The sequence below is a fragment of the Scyliorhinus torazame genome, chromosome 20, assembly GCF_047496885.1.
Source record: "Scyliorhinus torazame isolate Kashiwa2021f chromosome 20, sScyTor2.1, whole genome shotgun sequence".
In the NCBI taxonomy this organism is placed as follows: Eukaryota; Metazoa; Chordata; class Chondrichthyes; order Carcharhiniformes; family Scyliorhinidae; genus Scyliorhinus; species Scyliorhinus torazame.
Genome location: NC_092726.1, coordinates 3746620 through 3769476, shown reverse-complemented (window position 1 = coordinate 3769476; position 22857 = coordinate 3746620). Strand labels below are relative to the sequence as shown.

Sequence of the window (22857 nt, the reverse complement as noted above, 5' to 3'; positions counted from 1 at the left end):
ATCCACTGCCAATCCATCGGGAAGGAGATACAGAAGTCTGAGAACACGCACGAACAGACTCAAAAACAGCTTCTTCCCCACTGTCACCAGACTCCTAAACGACCCTCTTATGGACTGACCTCATTAACACTACACCCTGTATGCTTTATCCGATGCCGGTGTTATGTAGTTACATTGTATATGTTGTGTTGCCCTATTATGTATTTTCGTTTATTTCCTTTTCTTCCCATGTACTTAATGATATGTTGAGCTGCTCACACAAAAATACTTTTCGCTGTACCTCGGTACACGTGACAATAAACAAATCCAATTCAATCCATCCCCACTCTACACCCCACCAACAATTGACTCCTCCCCAATAAACTCCCCTCACTTTCCCCTCCCCAATTCATGCATCTCCAGCAGCCTTTCCTGTCCATCGGGACTGAGCCAAGGGCGGGTTCTCCAGAAGGATTAACAGTTGCTGAGATTTCTCCAGTTCAACCTTCTGGTTGACTGTCACTCTGTCAGGAATGTTTCCACAACTCACCCCGCCCTCTCTCCCTCTCTCTTCTTTGTGGGGAAGAGTGTCCCCCAGGGCTTGGTGCAACAGCCATCAGGCTCCCCAGTGAATGCTCTGAGATATGGGTGGAAACATCTGCTCGACATCTTCAAACCATCGGTGAATGTTGGGCTTGTGGATGCTGGAACAGAGCTGGACTGCAGATATTTGGGGACCAGGCTCCCAGGAGGCCCGTGTGTTCAGATGTGTCGGAGAAACTAGTGGTAAAATGTCGGGAAGCATTAACCAATCCTGGCCAGTGTGATCTCCGGGACTCGTTTCGATCGCCACAAGGGGTCGGAGAGGAATTTCCCAGAATTTGTTCCCATATTGGCCCTGGGTTTTTAACTCTGGTTTTTCGCCTCTCCCTGGAGATCACATGGTCTGGATGGGGTTGGGTGGGGGTGGGGGTGGGGGGGGGGGGGTGGGGGGGGTTGGGTCGGTATGTTGTGTCATGGCAGTGTCCCTTTCAGAATTTGTTTTGTCTTGTCACGCGGCTTCAGTGATGCCATTGTGTGGGTGGAGCTGGGCTGTGGCTCTGGGAGTTGGTTTTACTTTCACTTTGAGTTTGTGCTGGTTTATACTGCAAAAGGTTGAAAGAAGGTTTTTTTTCTCTGTCTGCATTTCGAAAGCTGTTTCGAGACTGCTTGACAACTTGAAAGAAATAACTTTTCTGGAAGGAACTCAAGCCTGTGTTTTGGAAAGGACACAAGAAGTATCCAGACCAGGTCTGGAGTGTGCCGTGTGCTGGGCCACACCTTGGAAAAGGATTTTCTGGTTTATGGGATCTCGTTATTAAACTGGAACAGTTAAAGGGGGAAGTTATTCAGGGTTATACATAGAGCACTGTAGCTGTGTGGGGTATTTAAGTTGGTAGTTGATAAAAATATCTACTGTGTGTGTTTATAAAAGGTGAACTAAATTCGCAGAATAAAACTTTATTTTTGATTGAAAGTGCTTAAGGCCTCTGTTGCATAACACCTGAAAGGCAGCCCCTTCTGCTCATTGTAATTAAAATCGATGACCAGTTGTAGGTCAGGTGAACTCCATGATAGACTTTGGGGTTTTCTAAACCCTGGCCCGTAACAGTTATAGTGAATCAGGCGGTTATTGTTGGAGAAATGTGATGGAGCAGAGAGAGGCAGCTGTCTGTCCATCAATTAACCTGTCAAATCTCATTCAGGGCAGCACGGTAGCACAGTGGTTAGCGTGGTTGCTTCACAGTGCCAGGGTCCCGGGTTCGATTCCCGGCTTGGGTCACTGTCTGTGCGGAGTCTGCACGTTCTCCCCGTGTCTGCGTGGGTTTCCTCCGGGTGCTCCGGTTTCATCCCGAAAGACGTGCTTGTTAGGTGAATTGGACATTCTGAATTCTCCCTCTGTATACCCGAACAGGCGCCGGAATGTGGCGACTAGGGGATTTTCACAGTAACTTCATTGCGATGTTAATGTAAGCCTACTTATGACACTAATAAAGATTGTTATTATTATACTCTTTGGAGAGCAAGAGGAGGATCTGCTGGAGCAGAACCTTCCAGCACTCCCCAATTGGCAATTAATGTGAGGACACTGGTCACTTTCTAACTCAGGTTAAAGACCCCTTTCCACTCCCCATCCCCAATCCACTCAACCACTCATACACTGCCCATCCATCGGGAAGGAGACACAGAAGTCTGAGAACACGCACGAACAGACTCAAAAACAGCTTCTTCCCCACTGTCACCAGACTCCTAAATGACCCTCTTATGGACTGATTTCATTAACACTACACCCTGTATGCTTCATCCGATGCCAGTGCTTATGTAGTTACAATGTATATGTTGTGTTGCCCTATTATGTATTTTCTTTTATTTCCTTTTCTTCCCATGTACTTAATGATCTGTTGAGCTGCTCACAGAAAAATACTTTTCACTGTACCTCGGTACACGTGACAATAAACAAATCCAATCCAATCCATCCCCACTCTACACCCCACCAACAATTGTCTCCTCCCCAATCAACTCCCCTCCCCTTCCCCTCCCCAATTCATGCATCTACCACAGCCTTTCCCGTCCATTGGTACTGAGCCAAGGGCGGGTTCTCCAGAAGGATTAACAGTTGTGAGATTTCTCCAGTTGAACCTTCTGGTTGACTGTCACTGTGTCAGGAATGTTTCCACAACTCACCCCGCCCTCTCTCTCCCTCTCTCTTCTTTGTGGGGAAGAGTGTCCCCCAGGGCTTGGTGCAACAGCCATCAGGCTCCCCAGTGAATGCTCTGACATATGGGTGGAAACATCTGCTCCACATCTTCAAACCATCGGTGAATGTTGGGCTTGTGGATGCTGGAACAGAGCTGGACTGCAGATATTTGGGGACCACGCTCCCAGGAGGCCCGTGTGTTCAGATGTGTCGGAGAAACTAGTGGGAAAATGTCGGGAAGCATTAACCAATCCTGGCCAGTGTGATCTCCGGGACTCGTTTCGATCGCCACAAGGGGTCGGAGAGGAATTTCCCAGAATTTTTTCCCACATTGGCCCTGGGTTTTTAACTCTGGTTTTTCGCCTCTCCCTGAAGATCACATGGTCTGGATGGGGTTGGGTGGGGGGGGGGGGGTTGGGTCGGTATGTTGTGTCATTGCAGTGTCCCTTTCAGAATTTGTTTTGTCTTGTCACGCGGCTTCAGTGATGTCATTGTGTGGGTGGAGCTGGGCTGTGGCTCTGGGAGTTGGTTTTACTTTCACTTTGAGTTTGTGCTGGTTTACACTGCAAAAGGTTGAAAGAAGGTTTTTTTTCTCTGTCTGCATTTCGAAAGCTGTTTCGAGACTGCTTGACAACTTGAAAAGAAATAACTTTTCTGGAAGGAACTCAAACCTGTGTTTTGGAAAGGACACAAGATGTATCCAGACCAGGTCTGGAGTGTGCCGTGTGCTGGGCCACACCTTGGAAAAGGATTTTCTGGTTTATGGGATCTTGTTATTAAATTGGAACAGTTAAAGGGGGAAGTTATTCAGGGTTATACATAGAGTACTGTAGCTGTGTGGGGTACTTATGTTGGGAGTTGATAAAAATATCTACTGTGTGTGTTTATAAAAAGTTAACTAAATTCGTAGAATAAAACTTTATTTTTGATTGAAAGTGCTTAAGGCCTCTGTTGCATAACACCTGCAAGGCAGCCCCTTGTGCTCATTGTAATTAAAATCGATGACCAGTTGTAGGTCAGGTGAACTCCATGATAGACTTTGGGGTTTTCTAAACCTTGGCCCGTAACAGTTGTAGTGAATAAGGCGGTTATTGTGGGAGAAATGTGATGGAGCAGAGAGAGGCAGCTGTCTGTCCATCAATTAACCTGTCAAATCTCATTCAGGGCAGCACGGTAGCACAGTGGTTAGCATGGTTGCTTCACAGCGCCAGGGTCCCGGGTTCGATTCCCGGCTTGGGTCACTGTCTGTGCGGAGTCTGCACGTTCTCCCCGTGTCTGCGTGGGTTTCCTCCGGGGGCTCCGGTTTCATCCCGAAAGACGTGCTTGTTAGGTGAATTGGACATTCTGAATTCTCCATCTGTGTACCCGAACAGGCGCCGGAATGTGGCGACTAGGGGATTTTCACAGTAACTTCATTGCGATGTTAATGTAAGCCTACTTATGACACTAATAAAGATTGTTATTATTATACTCTTTGGAGAGCAAGAGGAGGATCTGCTGGAGCAGAACCTTCCAGCACTCCCCAATTGGCAATTAATGTGAGGACACTGGTCACTTTCTAACTCAGGTTAAAGACCCCTTTCCACTCCCCATCCCCAATCCACTCAACCACTCATACACTGCCCATCCATCGGGAAGGAGACACAGAAGTCTGAGAACACGCACGAACAGACTCAAAAACAGCTTCTTCCCCACTGTCACCAGACTCCTAAATGACCCTCTTATGGACTGATTTCATTAACACTACACCCTGTATGCTTCATCCGATGCCAGTGCTTATGTAGTTACAATGTATATGTTGTGTTGCCCTATTATGTATTTTCTTTTATTTCCTTTTCTTCCCATGTACTTAATGATCTGTTGAGCTGCTCACAGAAAAATACTTTTCACTGTACCTCGGTACACGTGACAATAAACAAATCCAATCCAATCCATCCCCACTCTACACCCCACCAACAATTGTCTCCTCCCCAATCAACTCCCCTCCCCTTCCCCTCCCCAATTCATGCATCTACCACAGCCTTTCCCGTCCATTGGTACTGAGCCAAGGGCGGGTTCTCCAGAAGGATTAACAGTTGTGAGATTTCTCCAGTTGAACCTTCTGGTTGACTGTCACTGTGTCAGGAATGTTTCCACAACTCACCCCGCCCTCTCTCTCCCTCTCTCTTCTTTGTGGGGAAGAGTGTCCCCCAGGGCTTGGTGCAACAGCCATCAGGCTCCCCAGTGAATGCTCTGACATATGGGTGGAAACATCTGCTCCACATCTTCAAACCATCGGTGAATGTTGGGCTTGTGGATGCTGGAACAGAGCTGGACTGCAGATATTTGGGGACCACGCTCCCAGGAGGCCCGTGTGTTCAGATGTGTCGGAGAAACTAGTGGGAAAATGTCGGGAAGCATTAACCAATCCTGGCCAGTGTGATCTCCGGGACTCGTTTCGATCGCCACAAGGGGTCGGAGAGGAATTTCCCAGAATTTTTTCCCACATTGGCCCTGGGTTTTTAACTCTGGTTTTTCGCCTCTCCCTGAAGATCACATGGTCTGGATGGGGTTGGGTGGGGGGGGGGGGGTTGGGTCGGTATGTTGTGTCATTGCAGTGTCCCTTTCAGAATTTGTTTTGTCTTGTCACGCGGCTTCAGTGATGTCATTGTGTGGGTGGAGCTGGGCTGTGGCTCTGGGAGTTGGTTTTACTTTCACTTTGAGTTTGTGCTGGTTTACACTGCAAAAGGTTGAAAGAAGGTTTTTTTTCTCTGCATTTCGAAAGCTGTTTCGAGACTGCTTGACAACTTGAAAAGAAATAACTTTTCTGGAAGGAACTCAAACCTGTGTTTTGGAAAGGACACAAGATGTATCCAGACCAGGTCTGGAGTGTGCCGTGTGCTGGGCCACACCTTGGAAAAGGATTTTCTGGTTTATGGGATCTTGTTATTAAATTGGAACAGTTAAAGGGGGAAGTTATTCAGGGTTATACATAGAGTACTGTAGCTGTGTGGGGTACTTATGTTGGGAGTTGATAAAAATATCTACTGTGTGTGTTTATAAAAAGTTAACTAAATTCGTAGAATAAAACTTTATTTTTGATTGAAAGTGCTTAAGGCCTCTGTTGCATAACACCTGCAAGGCAGCCCCTTGTGCTCATTGTAATTAAAATCGATGACCAGTTGTAGGTCAGGTGAACTCCATGATAGACTTTGGGGTTTTCTAAACCTTGGCCCGTAACAGTTGTAGTGAATAAGGCGGTTATTGTGGGAGAAATGTGATGGAGCAGAGAGAGGCAGCTGTCTGTCCATCAATTAACCTGTCAAATCTCATTCAGGGCAGCACGGTAGCACAGTGGTTAGCATGGTTGCTTCACAGCGCCAGGGTCCCGGGTTCGATTCCCGGCTTGGGTCACTGTCTGTGCGGAGTCTGCACGTTCTCCCCGTGTCTGCGTGGGTTTCCTCCGGGGGCTCCGGTTTCATCCCGAAAGACGTGCTTGTTAGGTGAATTGGACATTCTGAATTCTCCATCTGTGTACCCGAACAGGCGCCGGAATGTGGCGACTAGGGGGTTTTCACAGTAACTTCATTGCGATGTTAATGTAAGCCTACTTATGACACTAATAAAGATTGTTATTATTATACTCTTTGGAGAGCAAGAGGAGGATCTGCTGGAGCAGAACCTTCCAGCACTCCCCAATTGGCAATTAATGTGAGGACACTGGTCACTTTCTAACTCAGGTTAAAGACCCCTTTCCACTCCCCATCCCCAATCCACTCAACCACTCATACACTGCCCATCCATCGGGAAGGAGATACAGAAGTCTGAGAACACGCACGAACAGACTCAAAAACAGCTTCTTCCCCACTGTCACCAGACTCCTAAATGACCCTATTATGGACTGATTTCATTAACACTACACCCTGTATGCTTCATCCGATGCCAGTGCTTATGTAGTTACAATGTATATGTTGTGTTGCCCTATTATGTATTTTCTTTTATTTCCTTTTCTTCCCATGTACTTAATGATCTGTTGAGCTGCTCACAGAAAAATACTTTTCACTGTACCTCGGTACACGTGACAATAAACAAATCCAATCCAATCCATCCCCACTCTACACCCCACCAACAATTGTCTCCTCCCCAATCAACTCCCCTCCCCTTCCCCTCCCCAATTCATGCATCTACCACAGCCTTTCCCGTCCATTGGTACTGAGCCAAGGGCGGGTTCTCCAGAAGGATTAACAGTTGTGAGATTTCTCCAGTTGAACCTTCTGGTTGACTGTCACTGTGTCAGGAATGTTTCCACAACTCACCCCGCCCTCTCTCTCCCTCTCTCTTCTTTGTGGGGAAGAGTGTCCCCCAGGGCTTGGTGCAACAGCCATCAGGCTCCCCAGTGAATGCTCTGACATATGGGTGGAAACATCTGCTCCACATCTTCAAACCATCGGTGAATGTTGGGCTTGTGGATGCTGGAACAGAGCTGGACTGCAGATATTTGGGGACCACGCTCCCAGGAGGCCCGTGTGTTCAGATGTGTCGGAGAAACTAGTGGGAAAATGTCGGGAAGCATTAACCAATCCTGGCCAGTGTGATCTCCGGGACTCGTTTCGATCGCCACAAGGGGTCGGAGAGGAATTTCCCAGAATTTTTTCCCACATTGGCCCTGGGTTTTTAACTCTGGTTTTTCGCCTCTCCCTGAAGATCACATGGTCTGGATGGGGTTGGGTGGGGGGGGGGGGGGGGGGTTGGGTCGGTATGTTGTGTCATTGCAGTGTCCCTTTCAGAATTTGTTTTGTCTTGTCACGCGGCTTCAGTGATGTCATTGTGTGGGTGGAGCTGGGCTGTGGCTCTGGGAGTTGGTTTTACTTTCACTTTGAGTTTGTGCTGGTTTACACTGCAAAAGGTTGAAAGAAGGTTTTTTTTCTCTGTCTGCATTTCGAAAGCTGTTTCGAGACTGCTTGACAACTTGAAAAGAAATAACTTTTCTGGAAGGAACTCAAACCTGTGTTTTGGAAAGGACACAAGATGTATCCAGACCAGGTCTGGAGTGTGCCGTGTGCTGGGCCACACCTTGGAAAAGGATTTTCTGGTTTATGGGATCTTGTTATTAAATTGGAACAGTTAAAGGGGGAAGTTATTCAGGGTTATACATAGAGTACTGTAGCTGTGTGGGGTACTTATGTTGGGAGTTGATAAAAATATCTACTGTGTGTGTTTATAAAAAGTTAACTAAATTCGTAGAATAAAACTTTATTTTTGATTGAAAGTGCTTAAGGCCTCTGTTGCATAACACCTGCAAGGCAGCCCCTTGTGCTCATTGTAATTAAAATCGATGACCAGTTGTAGGTCAGGTGAACTCCATGATAGACTTTGGGGTTTTCTAAACCTTGGCCCGTAACAGTTGTAGTGAATAAGGCGGTTATTGTGGGAGAAATGTGATGGAGCAGAGAGAGGCAGCTGTCTGTCCATCAATTAACCTGTCAAATCTCATTCAGGGCAGCACGGTAGCACAGTGGTTAGCATGGTTGCTTCACAGCGCCAGGGTCCCGGGTTCGATTCCCGGCTTGGGTCACTGTCTGTGCGGAGTCTGCACGTTCTCCCCGTGTCTGCGTGGGTTTCCTCCGGGGGCTCCGGTTTCATCCCGAAAGACGTGCTTGTTAGGTGAATTGGACATTCTGAATTCTCCATCTGTGTACCCGAACAGGCGCCGGAATGTGGCGACTAGGGGATTTTCACAGTAACTTCATTGCGATGTTAATGTAAGCCTACTTATGACACTAATAAAGATTGTTATTATTATACTCTTTGGAGAGCAAGAGGAGGATCTGCTGGAGCAGAACCTTCCAGCACTCCCCAATTGGCAATTAATGTGAGGACACTGGTCACTTTCTAACTCAGGTTAAAGACCCCTTTCCACTCCCCATCCCCAATCCACTCAACCACTCATACACTGCCCATCCATCGGGAAGGAGACACAGAAGTCTGAGAACACGCACGAACAGACTCAAAAACAGCTTCTTCCCCACTGTCACCAGACTCCTAAATGACCCTCTTATGGACTGATTTCATTAACACTACACCCTGTATGCTTCATCCGATGCCAGTGCTTATGTAGTTACAATGTATATGTTGTGTTGCCCTATTATGTATTTTCTTTTATTTCCTTTTCTTCCCATGTACTTAATGATCTGTTGAGCTGCTCACAGAAAAATACTTTTCACTGTACCTCGGTACACGTGACAATAAACAAATCCAATCCAATCCATCCCCACTCTACACCCCACCAACAATTGTCTCCTCCCCAATCAACTCCCCTCCCCTTCCCCTCCCCAATTCATGCATCTACCACAGCCTTTCCCGTCCATTGGTACTGAGCCAAGGGCGGGTTCTCCAGAAGGATTAACAGTTGTGAGATTTCTCCAGTTGAACCTTCTGGTTGACTGTCACTGTGTCAGGAATGTTTCCACAACTCACCCCGCCCTCTCTCTCCCTCTCTCTTCTTTGTGGGGAAGAGTGTCCCCCAGGGCTTGGTGCAACAGCCATCAGGCTCCCCAGTGAATGCTCTGACATATGGGTGGAAACATCTGCTCCACATCTTCAAACCATCGGTGAATGTTGGGCTTGTGGATGCTGGAACAGAGCTGGACTGCAGATATTTGGGGACCACGCTCCCAGGAGGCCCGTGTGTTCAGATGTGTCGGAGAAACTAGTGGGAAAATGTCGGGAAGCATTAACCAATCCTGGCCAGTGTGATCTCCGGGACTCGTTTCGATCGCCACAAGGGGTCGGAGAGGAATTTCCCAGAATTTTTTCCCACATTGGCCCTGGGTTTTTAACTCTGGTTTTTCGCCTCTCCCTGAAGATCACATGGTCTGGATGGGGTTGGGTGGGGGGGGGGGGTTGGGTCGGTATGTTGTGTCATTGCAGTGTCCCTTTCAGAATTTGTTTTGTCTTGTCACGCGGCTTCAGTGATGTCATTGTGTGGGTGGAGCTGGGCTGTGGCTCTGGGAGTTGGTTTTACTTTCACTTTGAGTTTGTGCTGGTTTACACTGCAAAAGGTTGAAAGAAGGTTTTTTTTCTCTGCATTTCGAAAGCTGTTTCGAGACTGCTTGACAACTTGAAAAGAAATAACTTTTCTGGAAGGAACTCAAACCTGTGTTTTGGAAAGGACACAAGATGTATCCAGACCAGGTCTGGAGTGTGCCGTGTGCTGGGCCACACCTTGGAAAAGGATTTTCTGGTTTATGGGATCTTGTTATTAAATTGGAACAGTTAAAGGGGGAAGTTATTCAGGGTTATACATAGAGTACTGTAGCTGTGTGGGGTACTTATGTTGGGAGTTGATAAAAATATCTACTGTGTGTGTTTATAAAAAGTTAACTAAATTCGTAGAATAAAACTTTATTTTTGATTGAAAGTGCTTACGGCCTCTGTTGCATAACACCTGCAAGGCAGCCCCTTGTGCTCATTGTAATTAAAATCGATGACCAGTTGTAGGTCAGGTGAACTCCATGATAGACTTTGGGGTTTTCTAAACCTTGGCCCGTAACAGTTGTAGTGAATAAGGCGGTTATTGTGGGAGAAATGTGATGGAGCAGAGAGAGGCAGCTGTCTGTCCATCAATTAACCTGTCAAATCTCATTCAGGGCAGCACGGTAGCACAGTGGTTAGCATGGTTGCTTCACAGCGCCAGGGTCCCGGGTTCGATTCCCGGCTTGGGTCACTGTCTGTGCGGAGTCTGCACGTTCTCCCCGTGTCTGCGTGGGTTTCCTCCGGGGGCTCCGGTTTCATCCCGAAAGACGTGCTTGTTAGGTGAATTGGACATTCTGAATTCTCCATCTGTGTACCCGAACAGGCGCCGGAATGTGGCGACTAGGGGGTTTTCACAGTAACTTCATTGCGATGTTAATGTAAGCCTACTTATGACACTAATAAAGATTGTTATTATTATACTCTTTGGAGAGCAAGAGGAGGATCTGCTGGAGCAGAACCTTCCAGCACTCCCCAATTGGCAATTAATGTGAGGACACTGGTCACTTTCTAACTCAGGTTAAAGACCCCTTTCCACTCCCCATCCCCAATCCACTCAACCACTCATACACTGCCCATCCATCGGGAAGGAGATACAGAAGTCTGAGAACACGCACGAACAGACTCAAAAACAGCTTCTTCCCCACTGTCACCAGACTCCTAAATGACCCTATTATGGACTGATTTCATTAACACTACACCCTGTATGCTTCATCCGATGCCAGTGCTTATGTAGTTACAATGTATATGTTGTGTTGCCCTATTATGTATTTTCTTTTATTTCCTTTTCTTCCCATGTACTTAATGATCTGTTGAGCTGCTCACAGAAAAATACTTTTCACTGTACCTCGGTACACGTGACAATAAACAAATCCAATCCAATCCATCCCCACTCTACACCCCACCAACAATTGTCTCCTCCCCAATCAACTCCCCTCCCCTTCCCCTCCCCAATTCATGCATCTACCACAGCCTTTCCCGTCCATCGGGACTGAGCCAAGGGCGGGTTCTCCAGAAGGATTAACAGTTGCTGAGATTTCTCCAGTTGAACCTTCTGGTTGACTGTCACTGTGTCAGGAATGTTTCCACAACTCACCCCGCCCTCTCTCTCCCTCTCTCTTCTTTGTGGGGAAGAGTGTCCCCCAGGGCTTGGTGCAACAGCCATCAGGCTCCCCAGTGAATGCTCTGAGATATGGGTGGAAACATCTGCTCGACATCTTCAAACCATCGGTGAATGTTGGGCTTGTGGATGCTGGAACGGAGCTGGACTGCAGATATTTGGGGACCACGCTCCCAGGAGGCCCATGTGTTCAGATGTGTCGGAGAAACTAGTGGTAAAATGTCGGGAAGCATTAACCAATCCTGGCCAGTGTGATCTCCGGGACTCGTTTCGATCGCCACAAGTGGTCGGAGAGGAATTTCCCAGAATTTTTTCCCATATTGGCCCTGGGTTTTTAACTCTGGTTTTTCGCCTCTCCCTGGAGATCACATGGTCTGGATGGGGTTGGGTGGGGGGGGGTTTGGTCGGTATGTTGTGTCATTGCAGTGTCCCTTTCAGAATTTGTTTTGTCTTGTCACGCGGCTTCAGTGATGTCATTGTGTGGGTGGAGCTGGGCTGTGGCTCTGGGAGTTGGTTTTACTTTCACTTTGAGTTTGTGCTGGTTTATACTGCAAAAGGTTGAAAGAAGGTTTTTTTTCTCTGTCTGCATTTCGAAAGCTGTTTCGAGACTGCTTGACAACTTGAAAAGAAATATCTTTTCTGGAAGGAACTCAAACCTGTGTTTTGGAAAGGACACAAGAAGTATCCAGACCAGGTCTGGGGTGTGCCGTGTGCTGGGCCACACCTTGGAAAAGGATTTTCTGGTTTATGGGATCTTGTTATTAAATTGGAACAGTTAAAGGGGCAAGTTATTCAGGGTTATACATAGAGTACTGTAGCTGTGTGGGGTATTTATGTTGGGAGTTGATAAAAATATCTACTGTGTGTGTTTATAAAAGGTTAACTAAATTCATAGAATAAAACTTTATTTTTGATTGAAAGTGCTTAAGGCCTCTGTTGCATAACACCTGAAAGGCCCCTTGTGCTCATTGTAATTAAAATCGATGACCAGTTGTAGGTCAGGTGAACTCCATGATAGACTTTGGGGTTTTCTAAACCCTGGCCCGTAACAGTTGTAGTGACTAAGGCAGTTATTGTGGGAGAAATGTGATGGAGCAGAGAGAGGCAGCTGTCTGTCCATCAATTAACCTGTCAAATCTCATTCAGGGCAGCACGGTAGCACAGTGGTTAGCGTGGTTGCTTCACAGCGCCAGGGTCCCGGGTTCGATTCCCGGCTTGGGTCACTGTCTGTGCGGAGTCTGCACGTTCTCCCCGTGTCTGCGTGGGTTTCCTCTGGGTGCTCCTGTTTCATCCCGAAAGACGTGCTTGTTAGGTGAATTGGACATTCTGAATTCTCCCTCTGTGTACCCGAACAGGCGCCGGAATGTGGCGACTAGGGGATTTTCACAGTAACGTCATTGCGATATTAATGTAAGCCTACTTATGACACTAATAAAGATTGTTATTATTATACTCTTTGGAGAGCAAGAGGAGGATCTGCTGGAGCAGAACCTTCCGGCACTCCCCAATTGGCAATTAATGTGAGGACACTGATCACTTTCTATCTCAGGTTAAAGACCCCCTTCCACTCCCCATCCCCAATCCACTCAACCCACTCATCCACTGCCCATCCATCGGGAAGGAGATACAGAAATCTGAGAACACGCACAAACAGACTCAAAAACAGCTTCTTCCCCGCTGTTACCAGACTCCTAAACGACCCTCTTATGGACTGACCTCATTAACACTACACCCTGTATGCTTCACCCGATGCCGGTGTTATGTAGTTACATTGTATATGTTGTGTTGCCCTATTATGTATTTTCGTTTATTTCCTTTTCTTCCCATGTACTTAATGATATGTTGAGCTGCTCGCAGAAAAATACTTTTCGCTGTACCTCGGTACACGTGACAATAAACAAATCCAATCCAATCCATCCCCACACTACACCCCACCAACAATTGACTCCTCCCCAATAAACTCCCCTCACTTTCCCCTCCCCAATTCATGCATCTCCAGCAGCCTTTCCCGTCCATGGGGACTGAGCCAAGGGCGGGTTCTCCAGAAGGATTAACAGTTGCTGAGATTTCTCCAGTTGAACCTTCTGGTTGACTGTCACTCTGTCAGGAATGTTTCCACAACTCACCCCGCCCTCTCTCCCTCTCTCTTCTTTGTGGGGAAGAGTGTTCCCCAGGGCTTGGTGCAACAGCCATCAGGCTCCCCAGTGAATGCTCTGAGATATGGGTGGAAACATCTGCTCGACATCTTCATACCATCGGTGAATGTTGGGCTTGTGGATGCTGGAACAGAGCTGGACTGCAGATAATTGGGGACCAGGCTCCCAGGAGGCCCGTGTGTTCAGATGTGTCGGAGAAACAAGTGGGAAAGTGTCGGGAAGCATTAACCAATCCTGGCCAGTCTGATCTCCGGGACTTGTTTCGATCTCCACAAGGGGTCGGAGAGGATTTTCCCAGAATTTGTTCCCACATTGGCCCTGGGTTTTTAACTCTGGTTTTTCGCCTCTCCCTGGAGTTCACATGGTCTGGATGGGGGGGATGGGGGCGGGGGGGTGTTTGGGTCGGTATGTTGTGTCATTGCAGTGTCCCTTTCAGAATTTGTTTTGTCTTGTCACGCGGCTTCAGTCGATTTCGGCGGCGTGAGAGCAGCTGGTTAGTCAGTTTCAGCGGGAGCATTGCGGAAGGAGGTTGCTGGGAGGTAAGTCAACCTTTAAAAGCACTTGTCTTTGCAGGGGCAGGCCAGGCGATTTCGGCGGCGTGAGAACAGCTGGTTAGTCAGTTTCAGCGGGAGCATTGCGGAAGGAGGGTGCTGGGAGGTAAGTCAACCTTTAAAAGCACTTCTCTTTGCAGGGGCAGGCCAGGCGATTTCGGCGGCGTGAGAACAGCTGGTTAGTCAGTTTCAGCAGGAGCTGAGAATTTTTTCTTTTTTTTAAAATTATTTTAAATTATTTTTTTAGGCGGGAACAGGAAGTCGACCCGCGGACGTCTGGGAAGACCCTCCCCAATAAATTCTGGTGGAGAGGAAACCCGAGACACTACACGTGTAGTGTCTCCCACCCGCCCTCCTCCTCTAACCTAATAATAAAACCCATTGGTCTGAGGTAAGTACCATATTTTATTATATTATTGTTATTTTTTAGCCAGATCTTGGTAGAAAGTTGGAGGAATGGCAGGGAAGGGAGTGCAATGTTCCTCCTGCAGGATGTTTGAGGTGAGGGATGCAGTTAGTGTCCCTGCTGATTTTACCTGCAGGAAGTGCTGCCATCTCCAGCTCCTCCAAGACCGAGTTAGGGAACTGGAGCTGGAGTTGGAAGAACTTCGGATCATTCGGGAGGCAGAAGGGGTCATAGATAGCAGCTTCAGGGAATTAGTTACACCAAAGATTGGAGATAGGTGGGTAACTGTAAGAGGGACTGGGAAAAAACAGTCAGTGCAGGGATCCCCTGCGGTCGTACCCCTGAGAAACAAGTATACCGCTTTGGATACTTGTGGGGGGGACGACTTACCAGGGGTAAGCCATGGGGTACGGGCCTCTGGCACGGAGTCTGTCCCTGTTGCTCAGAAGGGAAGGGGGGAGAGGAGCAGAGCATTAGTAATTGGGGACTCTATAGTCAGGGGCACAGATAGGAGATTTTGTGGGAGCGTGAGAGACTCACGTTTGGTATGTTGCCTCCCAGGTGCAAGGGTACGTGATGTCTCGGATCGTGTTTTCCGGGTCCTTAGGGGGGAGGGGGAGCAGCCCCAAGTCGTGGTCCACATTGGCACCAACGACATAGGTAGGAAAGGGGACAAGGATGTCAGGCAGGCTTTCAGGGAGCTAGGATGGAAGCTCAGAACTAGAACAAACAGAGTTGTTATCTCTGGGTTGTTGCCCGTGCCACGTGATAGTGAGATGAGGAATAAGGAGAGAGAGCATTTAAACACGTGGCTACAGGGATGGTGCAGGCGGGACGGATTCAGATTTTTGGATAACTGGGGCTCTTTCTGGGGAAGGTGGGACCTCTACAGACAGGATGGTCTACATCTGAACCTGAGAGGCACAAATATCCTGGGGGGGAGATTTGTTAGTGCTCTTTGGGGGGGTTTAAACTAATGCAGCAGGGGCATGGGAACCTGGATTGTAGTTTTAGGGTAAGGGAGAATGAGAGTATAGAGGTCAGGAGCACAGATTTGACATCGCAGCAGGAGGCCAGTGTTCAGGTAGGTGGTTTGAAGTGTATCTACTTCAATGCCAGGAGTATACGAAACAAGGTAGGGGAACTGGCAGCGTGGGTTGGTACCTGGGACTTCGATGTTGTGGCCATTTCGGAGACATGGATAGAGCAGGGACAGGAATGGATGTTGCAGGTTCCGGGGTTTAGGTGTTTTAGTAAGCTCAGAGAAGGAGGCAAAAGAGGGGGAGGTGTGGCGCTGCTAGTCAAGAGCAGTATTACGGTGGCGGAGAGGATGCTAGATGGGGACTCTTCTGCCGAGGTAGTATGGGCTGAAGTTAGAAACAGGAAAGGAGAGGTCACCCTGTTGGGAGTTTTTTATAGGCCTCCTAATAGTTCTAGGGATGTAGAGGAAAGGATGGCGAAGATGATTCTGGATATGAGCGAAAGTAACAGGGTAGTTATTATGGGAGATTTTAACTTTCCAAATATTGACTGGAAAAGATATAGTTCGAGTACAATAGATGGGTCGTTTTTTGTACAGTGTGTGCAGGAGGGTTTCCTGAAACAATATGTTGACAGGCCAACAAGAGGCGAGGCCACGTTGGATTTGGTTTTGGGTAATGAACCAGGCCAGGTGTTGGATTTGGAGGTAGGAGAGCTCTTTGGGGACAGTGACCACAATTCGGTGACGTTTACGTTAATGATGGAAAGGGATAAGTATACACCGCAGGGCAAGAGTTATAGCTGGGGGAAGGGCAATTATGATGCCATTAGACGTGACTTGGGGGGGATAAGGTGGAGAAGTAGGCTGCAAGTGTTGCTCCGGTTTCATCCCGAAAGACGTGCTTGTTAGGTGAATTGGACATTCTGAATTCTCCCTCTGTGTACCCGAACAGGCGCCGGAATGTGGCAACTAGGGGCTTTTCACAATTACTTCATTGCGATGTTAATGTAAGCCTACTTATGACACTAATAAAGATTGTTATTATTATACACTTTGGAGAGCAAGAGGAGGATCTGCTGGAGCAGAACCTTCCGGCACTCCCCAATTGGCAATTAATGTGAGGACACTGATCACTTTCTATCTCAGGTTAAAGACCCCCTTCCACTCCCCATCCCCAATCCACTCAACCCACTCATCCACTGCCCATCCATCGGGAAGGAGATGCAGAAGTCTGAGAACACGCACAGACTCAAAAACAGCTTCTTCCCCACTGTCACCAGACTCCTAAACGACCCTCTTATGGTCTGACCTCATTAACACTACACCCTGTATGCTTCACCCGATGCCGGTGTCTATGTAGTTACATTGCATATGTTGTGTTGCCCTATTATGTATTTTCGTTTATTTCCTTTTCTTCCCATGTACTTAATGATCTGTTGAGTTGCTCGCAGAAAAATACTTTTCACTGTACCTCGGTACACGTGACAATAAACATATCCAATCCAATCCATCCCCACTCTACACCCCCCCAACAATTGACTCCTCCCCAATAAACTCCCCTCCCCTTCCCCTCCCCAATTCATGCATCTCCAGCAGCCTTTCCTGTCCATGGGGACTGAGCCAAGGGCGGGTTCTCCAGAAGGATTAACAGTTGCTGAGATTTCTCCAGTTGAACCTTCTGGTTGACTGTCACTCTGTCAGGAATGTTTCCACAACTCACCCCGCCCTCTCTCCCTCTCTCTTCTTTGTGGGGAAGAGTGTCCCCCAGGGCTTGGTGCAACAGCCATCAGGCTCCCCAGTGAATGCTCTGAGATATGGGTGGAAACATCTGCTCCACATCTTCAAACCATCGGTGAATGTTGGGCTTGTGGATGCTGGAACAGAGCTGGACTGCAGATAATTGGGGACCACGCTCCCAGGAGGCCCGTGTGTTCAGATGTGTCGGAGAAACTAGTGGGAAAATGTCGGGAAGAATTAACCAATCCTGGCCAGTGTGATCTCCGGGACTCGTTTTGATCGCCACAAGGGGTCGGAGAGGAATTTCCCAGAATTTTTTCCCATATTGGCTCTGGGTTTTTAACTCTGGTTTTTCGCCTCTCCCTGAAGATCACATGGTCTGGATGGGGTGGGGAGGGAGGAGGGGGATGGGGGGGGGGTGTTTGGGTCGGTATGTTGTGTCATGGCAGTGTTAAATTGGAACAGTTAAAGGGGCAAGTTATTCAGGGTTATACATAGAGTACTGTAGCTGTGTGGGGTATTTATGTTGGGAGTTGATAAAAATATCTACTGTGTGTTTATAAAAGGTTAACTAAATTCGCAGACAAAACTTTATTTTTGATTAATAAATGTGCTTTAGGCCTCTGTTGCATAACACCTGCAAGGCAGCCCCTTGTGCTCATTGTAATTAAAATCGATGCCCAGTTGTAGGTCAGGTGAACTCCATGATAGACTTTGGGGTTTTCTAAACCATGGCCCGTAACAGTTGTCGTGAATAAGGTGGTTATTATGGGAGAAATGAGATGGAGCAGAGAGAGGCAGCTGTCTGTCCATCAATTAACCTGTCAAATCTCATTCAGGGCGGCACGGCAGCACAGTGGTTAGCACGGTTGCTTCATATGCCAGGGTCCCGGGTTCGATTCCCGGCTTGAGTCTGTGCGGAGTCTGCACATTGTCCCCGTGTCTGCGTGCGTTTCCTCCGGGTGCTCCGGTTTCATCCCGAAAGACGTGCTTGTTAGGTGAATTGGACCTTCTGAATTCTCCCTCCGTGTACCCGAACAGGCGCCGGAATGTGGCGATGAGGGGATTTTCACAGTAACTTCATTGCAGTGTTAATGTAAGCCTACATGTGACAATAATTAAGATTATTCTCATTATTCCAACGACTCAAATCTGAAAATAAATCTGGATTGAAACTGGACAAACGTTCCTGTGTGTGTTTTCTGATTATTGCGCGGGGCACAGCGAGGGACTGAAATGGGAAGCACCGAGTTCTCGTGATCTTCAGACACCGACTGGGCGGTTTTTCACAAGTGCGGGGCATGTGTGTGTGGCAACGCCAACATTTATTACCCATCGCTAATTGGCCTTGTTACCACCTTGTTGACTTCAACTGAATGGCTTATTGGGTCATTTCAGAGGGCGGTTAATGGCCACCCACATTGCTGTGGGTCTGGAGTCACGTGTAGGCCAGACCGGGGGAAGGACGGCAGATTTCCTTCGCTAAAGGACATTAGTGAAGCAGATGGCTTTTTTTTACAATAATTGATAGTTTCATGTGTAGGTATTCACTTTTTCATTTCAGATTTGGTTAAGATTGACTTGCTGGAGTTTGAACTCATTCCTCTGGATCATTGATCCCGTACCTCTAGATTATTAGTCCAGGATCATCAAACCCCGCATGTAGTACAACCTCCCGTACACCCATCCCACTTTCCAAGAACACTGACCCTTGCAACAGAAAGGAAGGTGGCCAATTCAGGAAAACGCTCCAGGTTAGGGTGCTCTTTCAGAGGGTCGTTCCAGATGCGATGCGGCCGAATGGCCTCTCTCTGTACCGCAGGGATTACTCCCGAGACAACACATCCTAAACTGATCACAAACTCCCTGAAATTAGCGCCATCTCCAGCGATTTATCAAGGTGCCCGTTTGAAGATTCGCACTCACCCCACACACTCAACCGTGTGTTTTGTGATCCGGAGGGTGGCAGCTCTGCGACGGAGGGGGGGTAGTCCATTCGTCCCGTCGTGTCAGTGACCGACCGCTGTAAGAAGGAATGCAAATTCAGGGGACAAAGGATTGGAGAGTTAAACGGCCAAGAAATATTCAGCTGAGTCGCAAAATTATTTTACAGGGTGCGAATTAAAGGGAGCAAAAGGCGTGAGGGGAATGAGGTATTTACTGGTGGGAGGAACACCATTACAACAACAGCTATTAAATGGTAGCACATTTGCCACTGTTAAACATCCCACACACAGCTTCGCACCAACGCATACTTGGAGAACATCTGAAATGTAATGAAAGGCGTGCGTTACGAAACACGGTGTGAAACCGACTATCGAAGGAGATATTTGGCGGCGCAGTGGTTAGCACTACTGCCTCACAGCACCAGGGGACCCGGGTGTGGGGTGCTCTTTCCGGGGGTTGGGGCGGACTCGATGGGACAGGTGGGCCTCGTCCTGCCCTGTTGTAGGCACTCTCTGATTTGAGTAAGAAGTCTGACAACACCAGGTTAAAGTCCAACAGGGTTTGTTTCGAACACTAGCTTTCGGAGCGCTGCTCCTTCCTCGGGTGAATGAAGAGAAAGTTCGTTCACCTGAGGAAGGAGCAGCGCTCCGAAAGCTAGTATTCGAAACAAACCTGTTGGGCTTTAACCTGGCGTTGTAAGACTTCGTACTGTGCTCACCCCAGTCCAACGCCGGCATCTCCACAACATTCTCTGATTTGGTTAGATGACTAAAAGCTTGGTCGGAGAGACGGGTTTTCCATCAGTTTGTGTGTGAGGCGGAAATCCAGATGCAGAGTTTTAGGGAGGTAATTCCAGAGCTTGGGGGGGGGGCGGGGGGGGGTGCTGGCTGAGAGCTGGGACACAGCAGAATGGTCGCTGCCCTCAAGGTTGACGGAGGGTAGTGTGAGTCTCGAGGTGAAGACACGACTTGAGGGCTCCGACAGCCGAAAAGCTGAGCCAGCTGACGTTGGGGGATGTCACGGGGGTCCCGACGTAGGTGGTCTCAGTGGTCGCATGCGTGTGAATCCAGAAGCTGATCCTGGCGTCCAACGTGACAAGGTTGGGAACAGACGGGGCAGCACGGTAGCCTTGTGGATAGCACAATTGCTTCACAGCGCCAGGGTCCCGGGTTCGATTCCGGCTTGGGTCACTGTCTGTGCGGAGCCTGCACATCCTCCCCGTGTGTGCGTGGGTTTCCTCCGGGTGCTCCGGTTTCCTCCCACAGTCCAAAGATGTGCAGGTTAGGTGGATTGGCCGTGATAAATTGCCCTTAGTGTCCAAAATTGCCCCTTAGTGTTGGGTGGGGTTACTGGGTTATGGGGATAGGGTGGAGGTGTTGACCTTGGGTAGGGTGCTCTTTCCAAGAGCCGGTGCAGACTCGATGGGCCGAATGGCCTCCTTCTGCACTGTAAATTCTATGATATATAGCCAGACTGGCTTATCCAAACGGTTGTCAGGGAGAGGAGGGATGAGGTCAGCAGCTCGGGAACAGGGTTTGGTGGTGGGGACTGAAACCCATCAGCCTCAGTTTTCCCAATAATTAAGTGGAGGGAAGTTCCTTGTCCAGCCCGAGGGTGTTGGGTCAGCGGTCTGGAAATCTAAGCCTCAGTGGAGAAGGCAAGACCAGGGGTTGGTAGAGCTGGATGGTCCATTGTATCTGTCAAAACCAACACTGCTTACAGGATGAGAAACAGGAGGGGTGGGGGTGCGATCAAGCATCACTCCTGCAGAGAAGGGGCGGGGTGGGGAGGGGGACATCAGACTGAATGTTGCAGGAGCAGCAAGGGAAGCCATTGCAAGTGACTGCATGGAACCCCAGCTGTCGGATAGTGCAGAGGTGGGGAGAGGACAGAGGTGGTCAATGTTGTCCGAGACAGCAGACGTAGAGAAGGAGCCGGAGGGGGAAAGTTTACCTTTGCCACAGGTAGGGCTGCCAACGCGGGCTGGACCTAGTCCAGGAGACATGGGCAGAGGTGACACCTCGCTGGCCCATATTCCTCGTCCCCTCCGCCACCTCACCCCACTTCCCCTGGCTGAACTCCCGGGTTCAGCTGTTTGGTATTTAGGCGGCACAGTGGTTAGCACCGCTGCCTCACAGCTCCAGGGTCCCGGGTTCGATTCCCGACTCGGGTCACCGTCTGTGCAGAGCCTGCACCTTCTCCCCGTGTCTGCGTGGGTTTCCTCCGGGTGCTCCGGTTGCCTCCCATCTGGATTGGCCATGATCAATCGCCCCTTGGTGACCAAAACGTTAGGTACTGCGCTACGGGGATAGAGTGAGGGTGTGGGATTAAGTCGGGTGCTCTTTGGAGTTTGCACATTCTCCCCGTGTTTGCGTGGGTTTCACCCCCACAACCCAAAGATGTGCAGGGTTGGTGGATTGGCCACGCTAAATTGCCCCTTATTTGGAAACAATGAATTGGGTACTCTAAATTTTTTTTTTAAATTGGGTGCTCTTTGCAAGGGCTGGATGGACTGAATGGCCTCCCTTTGCACCAACTCAGTTGGTGGAGCACCATGTTCCCCAACAAGTGCGCCCGATATGATATTACAGTTTACACAAACGCTGGGACGACCCTCCCAGTGGCAGTAAAATTAAACCGACGCCTTTCACCGCCACTCAGATCTCGGCACGGGTGCAGAAAGCTCCAATTGTCTGCCTTGCCCCGGGCACATCTACCGGGACTGAGCTGCGTCCGAGGTGCCGGTGTTTGAACGGTTTTAATCCCGCGCCCGTACCCGCGGCGTGACCCGGCCAGACCTCGGGCACACCCGCCGAGCCCCAGAGCCGGCAAGGGTTGAGCGCAGGAAGCGAGCCTCTCCCCGGCGACCCAGGACGGTGGTTTCGCTCCCCCCCCCCCCCCCCCAACTCGCCCCCTGGGTCCGCCCCGTCGCCGAGCTCGCCCGGGGCACATTCGCCGGCCCGGGAAACAACCCGATTGACCCCGGCTGTGGCCCGCGGCATCGCCGGGACGCCTTCTCTCCCCGGCGACAGCGCAAGGAGGGGTATAACTCAAACCCTCTGCCATTTTGAAACCTGCCAGATTGACGGTGATTCCGGAAGATTCCGGCCACTCCAGCTGGTTGCGGGGGGGGGGGGGGGGGGATTGGTAACCCTCTTCACCGACAAATAGGGTGTCACAAACAGACCTCCGCCTGGGGCCTGTGGAGTGCCCGTTTCCCTGGCAACGGGCAGAGGGAGGCCCACCCAGCTGCTCGTTAACTGAAGCCTCCAACTGTGATATTCCACAGAAAAGGCAGAAGAAAAATGCCCACCGAGTAACAAAGTGTTGGGTTTCCCCGTGGGGTCGGTTTCCAGCACCAAGGGGGGTGAATAAACCCCCCCCCCCCAGACGCCTCTACCTGGAGGTCCTTCCTGAGGCCGGCCTGCTCCTGGGCCGCACTGAGCACGGGCAGTGACCACTCTCACCTTCCAGAAGCTTCCCCTGTCAGCCGCTCAGGCAGCGAGGCACGTGGACAACAGCTTCACTCGGGTAAAATATTTACTCTCAGCTTCCAAAACACTGCAGCCTGTCTGATAAACACACTGTGACTGAGTTAGTCACACCAGGCGGGGCGGGGGGGGGGGGGGGGGACACTGGGGGTTTGCTGGCAGACGAAGGTGATTTGTTTTGAGGCAGCGATGTAATCCTGACGCTGAAGAGTCAGATGCTGAGGAGATTCTGGTCCGGA

General features: G+C 49.3%; 1 long non-coding RNA gene across 2 annotated transcripts in view; it reads right to left on the bottom strand.

Annotated features, from left to right (window-relative positions):
• Positions 1 to 22568, bottom strand: part of LOC140396725 (uncharacterized) — a 381686-nt gene extending 359118 nt beyond the window's left edge. The window contains exons 1-2 of one of the 2 annotated variants that reach the window (XR_011936603.1): positions 22528 to 22568; positions 19107 to 19203 (exon numbers count right to left, since the gene is read on the bottom strand). This is a non-coding gene — a long non-coding RNA (uncharacterized lncRNA). Of the gene's footprint in view, positions 1 to 19106; positions 19204 to 22440; positions 22505 to 22527 lie in introns of those variants that run through there. The other variant, XR_011936604.1, reaches the window with a different exon arrangement.
• Positions 22569 to 22857: the final 289 nt, after the last annotated feature.